Below are 9,607 nucleotides of genomic sequence, written 5' to 3' on the forward strand. Positions count from 1 at the left end.
TGTCATGCCCTTAATTCGTTTCATTCTTTCTTTGGAGTGTATAAAGGAACACTTCAAATGTTTTACTGAGAAAAAGTCATTGTTTTCATTGGTGTTAAATAGTATACAACTTTATTTTGTAAATCTCTGAAGTGATTTGGAAGATCCACATTAACGAACCGTATATATTGATCTGTAATAAATCTTACCCAAAGAGATATCAAAATAATAAATAATATATATGATATTTAAATATCGCATAAGAGTATTAGTACGTTTAATGAATAAGTGAATTTACCTTATTTAGTCATCAATATAAAACACTCATTTTGGTCCAAGAAAAAAATTTAAAATATATCAAGACTAATTATAATTAATTATATATTATGTCTCATGACTCAAAAACTATATAGAGAACTAGGAATTAAGGCAGCTACATCGGGTCCCATTTTAGCCCTAGAGACTCCTATAATAGGTCTCAATAGCGCATTAAGCAGGGCCAATCCAGTTGGCCTGTTCAGGCCTCACTACAGGCTTCTGAGGGTGACTGGTATAGTCAAATTGATGTTGGCTTGAGTCAGAGTCGAGATGGTTCCCAGTAAGGTGTTGTAATCTGTAATAGACATTACTTTATGGTTCAATCGACATAGAGTTGTTACAATTGTCGGAGACTTTGGTCATTGGTTAAGAGGTTTCCCCTTGTGTACATGGATTGCTCTAGCTCAATAGACAACTTTACCAAATCCACCAGTAGCACCTCCAGTTAGAGGTAGAGACTAGGGTAAAGACCATCGTGGTGGTCATCAGGGTATTCGAGGTCGTCCCTTAAGAGGCAGGTCAGGTGTAGGACAATTACCTAAGGTAGAGGTGGATATGCTACCTTGTATGCTGCTCCAGCGAGGGCGAAGGCTAAGGCATCAGACGATGTGATCACATGTATGATTCTATTATGACATTAGCCCACCCCAACTTCATTTGATCTGAGCTCTACCTTTTCTTAGGTGTCTATATATTTTTCTTCTCATTTCAGTATGAGTTTGGAGCCTTTAGCAGCGTCGTTGCGTGTGTTGACCTATGTGGGTGAGTCTTTAGTAGTGGATCAGGTGGTTGGATCTTGTTTGGTGTCAATCCAAGGGCGTGACATCTGGGCTGACTTTATTTTGCTTGATATACTATACTTTGATATCATTATGAGCATGGAATGATTATCCCCTTAACGCGTGATCTTAGATTGCTTCTCTAAGACTATTAACTTAGTCATGCCTGGTATTCCCCCAGTGGTGTGGTAGGGCTCTTGTAGTAGCACAACGGTTGGAGTTATTTCATTTATGCGGGCTTGGAGGCTAGTGGCTAGCCGTTTCTTGTCTTTGTCACTCCTCGAGGCTATCCCCTTGACATAACACGGGACCTAGGATTACGAATGACCCCAAGCTAACCCTAAACTGGCATATCATAAGCATATTTAAATATTTACTAAAAATAGAAATACTGAGTGGAAGCTTAAACATGATATAAAATGAAATGATGGGGGATACCCATTCTAAGTCTGAATATATATAAAAGACTGAGAGTTCAATAACAATTGAAAGATCAAACTCCAAACTAAAACTGAATCTAACTATGTCTAAATAAAATCCTCTAACTGACTAAAGATGTTGGGACATGCCCCAGCTAAATCTAGCAAAATTGAAACTAAAAAGATTAGAAATGAAAGAAAACATGTCCATCGTCCTCGGAGAATGAGGACTCACCACTGATACTGCTGAACTGGAGATCGAAAACCGATCTATGCGTGATCTGAATGCTGAGGACATGAACCTACATCACGAGAAGATGTAGCGCAGAGTATGTGTCGGTACTTGAAAGGTACTGAGCATGCAGGATTAGATCAAACTAAACAACAATACATAATTGAAATAAATCATCCTGAACAATGATATAACATGAACATAATGAATATACTAAACATGAACTAAACTGAGTGCACCGACCAAGTACATAACATGCTGAAACTGAATACTGAGATATAACTGGTAACCTGGTCAATGCACTAGAATCTGACTATGGGAGATACTAATAACTGACATAAAATCACGTGAGCTAAACGTGGTGTCCGATGTATCGCCCCATCGAGAGGACCCAATATACCTTGCCAGGATTATAAAGGCATGATTGGCGTGATCACTAAATATGATGCCCACATAGGAGATTTAACCTACGGGGGCACGTAGTTCTGGGACTATAAGGGTGACTGACCCTAGTCCATTCGGTATTAAGCCTACTCCCAACTAGAATGTATAAAATACAACATAACTGCAACAAACTGGATAGCTCGAGATTCTGACATGTTAACTGAAAATGCAACATAAAGTAATGATAATGAAACATTTGTAAATTGATGCATGTAAATCTGTATAAACTAACCTAGCAAGTGTAATTCATGAACTAAACAAATCTACACAACTAGGGTTCTGAATTTCATGCAAGATTAAGCAACATAGTTACGAAAATGAATTATTCTCATTTGGATTAGTCTAATAGCTAAATCACAGCAATAATCTGAAGTAATAGAAACCCTAAGTCTAAACATAATGAAGGAAATCAATAATCTGACTGAATTCTAGGGACCCAATGGGTGAAAGGAACCCACTAGTAAAAGGAAAAACTAGTGAAATCCCACATACTTGGTGACAAATTTCACGGAGAAATGTTTTGATTTTGGGGCTGGAACGGGAGGAAACCTTGTTGCGTTCTTGGAGAGGCTTTGGTCGATACTTTCTCCATTTTCACTCTAAGTTTGCTAATTTTTGGTGAATGAATTGATTTGGTAAAGTCTTATTAAGTTACTAGGCTAAAACTGACCAAAACGACGTAGTTTAGAGGTTAAACGGTGTAGTTTAGGTGTCCAATGCATACGCAAAAGACCAAACGACTCCTGACTTAAAAGCTGTCGGGGCCAACCGACGAACTTGACTGACGGACTGTGGATGGTCCGACGGTCCGTCCTGGTCAACCGTCGTTCGACTTCAGAGGAGGGTCTTGATCCACGGACCATGGTCTCACCTACGGTCCGTAGGTCTTGGCATGGGTAGACCCTCGACTAAAATTTCTGGAGTTTCTGGGGAGGGGCTGTAGGTGGTCAACCAAGGACCCCACCTACGATCCGTGAGTCAACCTACGATCCATTGGTGGCACCTGCAACTTCTGCAATTCTGCATTTTTGGTCTGTCTACAATACGGGGTGTTACATCTTATTTGGCATATGTGTGAGATGTGAGTATGGAGGTTCCTTTAGTTGAGTCAGTTCCTTTTCTCCGTAAGTATGTGGATGTGTTTTCTACCGACCTACATTGCCTACCCCAAGACTATGATATTAACTTTCCTATTGACCTTAAGCTAGGTACTCATCCTATTTCTATTCCTCCTTATCGGATAGCCCCCACAGAGCTCAAGGAGCTAAATGTTCAGCTTTAGGATCTCTTGGGTAAGAGAGTAATTTGGTCTAGTGTATCGCCTTGGGGTGCCCCTGTTCTGTTTGTGAAGAAGAATGATAGTATGATGTAGATGTGTATTGATTACAAGCATATGAATAAGGTGGTGGTAAAGATCTATTCTCGCCCCCCTACCTCATATTAATGATTTATTCAACCAAATTTAGGGTAGCTTAGTGTTTTGAACATGATTTGAGATCAGTTACCATTAGTTGAGGATTATGATAGTGGACATCTCTAAGACCGCATTTAGGACTTGTTATGGCCATTATGAGTTCCTTGTGAAATCTTTTGGATTGACTAATTCCCCTACCACCTTTATAGTTATGATGGCGTGGCTGTTCAAGCCTTATCTTGACTCGTTCGTCATAGTGTATTCTTATATACTCACAGAGTAGGAGAGAGAATAAGCAACATTTGAGGATTATGCTCTACATTTTGAGAGATCTTTATGTCAAGTTCTCAAACTACGAATTTTTTCTTGAGTGTGTAGCATTCTTGGGGCATTTAGGGTCCAAGGATGGTATAATGGTACATTCAACGAATATTGAGGTTATTCGTAATTGAGATAGGCTACTACAGATGGTCTGTGGAGGGCTTTTCTGCCATTGCAATACCTTTTATTCGGTTGATATCGTTTTAATGTTCCTTTTGAGTGGTTTGAGGAGTGCGATTTGACATTTCAAAATCTCGAGGAGTTTCTTACTATCGCTCCTATATTGACTCTTCTAGTTGAGGGAGAGGGATTTACGGTGTATTGTGACACATCTGACGTTGGTTTGGGTGTTCTCTTGGTCGATTCCATTAAAGGAGGTATGACGACTCAAAATGGTTCTGAATCATCTTTTGTATCGGATGTGAAAGATAAGCAAGGTCTTGATCCAATATTGGTTGAGTTGAAGGAAACAATGCTCAAAAAAACCCGTTGAGGCTTTCTCCCAAAGGGGAGATAGTGTTCTTCTATATCAAGGTCGGTTATGTATTTCTAATGTTAATGATTTGAGGGATCAAATTTTATCGGAAGCCCATAGTTCTCGTTATTCAATTCACCCGGGAGTTACCAAGATGCATCATGACTTACAGGAGGTCTGTAGGTGAAATGGGATGAAATATAATGCTGCACAAATTGTGGCTAAATGTCCTAATTGTCATTAAGTGAAAGTCGAACATCAAAAGTCGGGAGTTTTGTCCCAAGATATTAGTATTCTTACCTGGAAGCAACTCTGGCAATGGAACCGGGAGGTGTCGGTTCCGATACCGTTTTGTCCCAATCCGTTACCGGTCCGGTTCCGTTTCAGCTTGTACCAGTGAGGGCCGTTATCTAAGGGTACCGGGAGGGGAAACGGGGCAGAAACCGGGTTTTATCGGTTAGTCCCGGTCTGGTAACTACCAGTTCCGGTCCGGTTCGTCCAATATTTTTTTTTAAAATTGTAAAAGAGTCGTTGGAAGGCCGTTGGGCAACGGGTATTGGGCCCCACCCAACGACTCTTTAACCCCATAACTCCCCAAAACACCCCCTACCCCCCCCCCCCCAAGCTTTTTTAATACCCAAACCTTATAAAAATTACATTTTTATCTTTTTTTAACTATAAATACCCCAATCTTTCATTATTTTCACTCACAAAAATATTTTCTTCTACTCTCTCAACAACTCTCAAAAGTCTCAAGTCTCTACTCTCTAATCTCTTATTCTCTTTTAAATTACAAATTTAATATTAGTTTGAAAGATTTGGTGGATTGCGAATTTGGTCTTGGTGCTTCAAAATTCAACTTTCAATTTTCGGCTTTCGGTCATACACGTCTACTTTTTAAGTAGACGTTTGGTATATTCGTTCCAACTCACTTTTCATTTAGTTATTTATTTGTTTGCATTTAATTATTTATTTATTTATTTTGTTAGTAATTAGTCTCTAGTCTCTACTTATTTAGTTATTTATTTGTTTGCATTATATTTTCGTATTATATATAATTTACTCACTTTTCATATTTGAATATGGATTTCGGTAAAAAAAATGTTGACAAGTGTAAAACAACCATAGTTGATTCGTTCACTAATTTATATAACTCAAATTCCAAGAAAAATAAAAAAACCTGGTAGTTCTTCTAAATCTAAAACTAGAAAATCTACTCAATTAAGAATAAATACATAAGATTATATGCATGTTGATGAAACTGTTTTTAATATTGATAGTAATAGTGAATTAGATCCTTATCATGAACAATTACAAAGAAGGTTTGGTAATTTTGATGAGGAATTGCCTGAAGATGATGAACATGATAATGTTAATGATTATATTGATAATTTTGATGATGATGATGATGATGAAACTGAGCCAATTACGGCTACTACTCCCACTCCCAGTCCCTCTCCCCCTCCCGCTCCCAGTCCCGCTCCCATTCATTGTCCTGCTCCCATTCCCCCCCGTACATCCTAGGCCTAAGGTAGAACGTGCTAAAAAATTAGTGGTGTGGCAATTTATGACTCAGAATGAAGATAAAAACACAAGCTATTTGTAATAAATGTAAACATAGAATGAATCATAAAACTGTAGGAAAACAGGGTGGGACGGGACTTTGTGTAATCATTTAATGGGATGCTGTAAAAATGAATTTTTGCATGCTAAAATTGTAGTCGAAGCTAAAAAGAATGGTACCACCCTTCCTGAAACTGTAGGAGTAGGGGGGCTCTAATATGGTCCAAACGCAATTAAATTCTTGTAATGTTTCTGGCCCTAGTACACAACGCTCATATAGTAGAGAAAAAGATCTTGAAGAATTAGCTAAAATGATTGTTCTTATGGGTTTGCCTTTTAGTTTTGCTGAAAATTCCAGTTTTATTCATTATATTCAAATTGTGTATAATCCACATTTTAAAGGTTTTACTAGAAATACAATTAAAAAGGCTATCTTTGATTATCAAGCTCAACATTTTCAATATCTTCGTTGTTTATTTTATTATAACAATTGTAAAATAGCTATTACTACTGATATGGGCCGTAGTGTAAATGGTAATGATTATTTCACAATTACTGCGCATTGGATTGATGAAAATTGGACTTTGCAAAAAAGAATTTTAGGGTATAAATGTTGTGAAATGCAAAAAACCGGTAGTTATATAGCTCAAACAATTATAGATATTTTGCAAAACTATGGAATTTGTGATAAAATAAGTAGTGTCACATTAGATAATGCTTCTAATAATAGAACTGCTGTTGAAATACTAAAACCGTCTCTTTGCCCTATTTATATTGATGGTTTTCATATTAGGTGTGCTGCATCTCTTTGCCCTGTTTATATTGATTGTATTCATATTAGGTGTGTTGCACACATATATAATTGATTGTTAGAGATGGTATATCAATGTATAATGATGGTTGCATAAAAGTTGAAATTGCATGTCATTTTATTTTTAAATGTCAAGTTAAGTCTAGACGTAGAGATTTTGAAAATCGTTGTCGTGAATTTAATCTTCCACCTAGAAAAATCCAAAATCAGTGTGTACTAGATGAAATTCTTTATTCGAAATGCTTGAAGTCTCTTATGCATATAGGAAACCTTTACAAATGGTTTGGAATGCTCATAATTCAAATATGAACTATAGACTTGATGATAATGATTTGAATGATATAAAAGAACTTATAGAATTCTTAAAAGTTTTTTATCTAGCTACAAAAAAATATCTACACTTTATTATCCAATTATTTGCTTTGTTTTATCAAATATTTGTGCTATTTCTAGTAAATTTTATAAATTCAAAAATAAACCAAAATTTGAAGATCCTGTTAAGAAAATGATTGAAATTTTTTAGAAATATTTTATTCCTATTCCTCAAATTTATTTAACTGCTTGTTTGTTAAACCCACATTACAAAGATGAAGGTGCATCACGAATGGTTGATAAAATTTATTTTAATGTAGGTATTGAAGATGATGAAACACCTAGTTGTCAAGAAGTTAAAGATAGTATAAAAATTGAAGCTAGAAAATTGTATGACTTGTATAAATCTCATATAAGAACTGTAGTACGTAATGAAGAACCTCAAAGTTCTTGTTGTAGATATAATGAAGATGATATTGATGATATGCTAGATTGTTATCTTGAACTTTCTCATAATGATAGAAATGATTTTGATGCATATATTAATCAAATACGGAAACTATTAAGGCCTCACAAGGTTTTACTGATCTTCTTCTAGATTGGTGGAGCAATCACGACAAGGGATTTCCAAAATTTCAACCGGTTGCTCGAGATGTGTTAGCTATTCAAGTATTTTTAGTAGCTTCGGAAAGCGCTTTTAGTGCAACAAGATTTCAACTTGGAGAGCATAGATATTCATTAGCAGCAGATAGCTTGGAGATATCAGTACTATTTGGAGATTGGATTAATGGCGAGAGAAGGAGTGATGAGCGTCCAACTTTACCTACCAAATTTGAAAATGATATTGATGAAATGATGCAAGATTTTAGTGACGACGACATTGATGCATTGGATGAACTATCCAATCAACCAATTCCAGATCATGTTACCAAAGAAATGTTAAATGATTTAAGAAAAGATTGGCTTGGTAGCATGAACTATTAAATGTCTATTAGTATGAATATGATAATTCGATGTCTAATTCAAACAAAACCCTTCCTAGAAGGTGGCTGTGTAGATTAGGTCTTTTAATCCTCTACTAATATTTTGTAACTCTAATTGTACTATTTAATTAATATTAATAAAACTATAGGCTATTCGCCTTAATTTTTCTTATTATTGTCTTCAACTTTTATAATTTTTAAAGTTTGAAATTTATACTTTTAAACTTTTAAAATTTGAAATTTAAACTTTTAAAGTTTGAAATTTTATTTTTAAACTTTTATACTTTTAAAGTTTGAAATTTAAATTTTTAAACTTTTAAAGTGTGAAATTTAAACTTTTATAGTTTTAAAGTTTGAAATTTAAAATTTTAAACTTTTAAAGTATGAAATTTAAACTTTTATAGTTTTAAAGTTTTAAAGTTTGAAAATTTAAATTTTCAAACTTTTATAGTGTGAAATTTAAACTTTTATACTTTTAAAGTTTGAAAGGTTGTATTTTAAACTTTAAAAGTTTAAAAGTATAGATTTTTAACTTTAAAATTATAAAAGTTTTAATATTATTTGATTAATGTTCCTAATTTTTTAATTTTAATAAGTAAATTTTTTTTTTAAAAAAATGTAGCCGTTGGACCCAGTTTCCGGTTTTTTTTTTTTAAAAATGTAGCCGTTGGTCCCAGTTTCCGGTCCGATCCGGTCCCGATACCGTACCGGTCCGGGACAGATATACATATATTTTTTCGGAATTACCGGTTCCAGTGCCTTTCCGCCCAACGGTACCCGGTTCCGGTCGCTCCCGGTCCGGTAGTCCCGCTACCGGTTCCGTTGCCATGCTTACCTGGAAGTGGAAAAATTGTGTAACACCCCAAAAAAGAAATTCTAAGTTGAGACCCAAACTATTCTTTATTTACGTATAAGGTCGTATCGGGTGATCTTAAATTTCTCATATGTGTAAAGTCAATTCTTTAGTGTGGAAATGGATTTGGATATGAATTAAGGTCACAAGAACTCCCTAACACAAAGTTGAGTTGAAAACTTCCTTACCAATTAAGTTTTGACATGAGATTCTATTTGAGTCAACTTCAAACAATCATATCTCTCAACATATAATGAATTAGGTGACCCATGACATATCAAATTAAATGTCTATGAATCCTCTTTCTAACACCACCAAGTTTGTTTTTCATTTTGAATTCAAAGTAAAAAGTTATGCCCATTTTAGTGAAGCCCTGTTAGACAGTCAAAGTTCTACGGATGGCAATACGGCCAGTGGAATGTTCCACGGACCGTAGAGTCATCCAGGAAGGCTTGTTGCACTTTTTTCAGCAACTTAAGGCACACTTTCTAGGGATAACTACAACTCAAAGTACATTAAACCTGGTAAATGTCGATAATTATCGAACATGCATAAAGTTCTAATGTGTTAAACCAAAGAGAATCAGACATTAATAGTATTAGTCATACAAGTCTTTTCTCCTATATTACGTCGATTTGATAAGTCGTGAACCATTAATTATATTTTATTCCTAAAATGACATCTAACTAAGTAATTTTTTTACT

The sequence above is a fragment of the Solanum tuberosum genome, unplaced genomic scaffold, assembly GCF_000226075.1.
Source record: "Solanum tuberosum cultivar DM 1-3 516 R44 unplaced genomic scaffold, SolTub_3.0 scf00266, whole genome shotgun sequence".
NCBI classification, from domain to species: domain Eukaryota; kingdom Viridiplantae; phylum Streptophyta; class Magnoliopsida; order Solanales; family Solanaceae; genus Solanum; species Solanum tuberosum.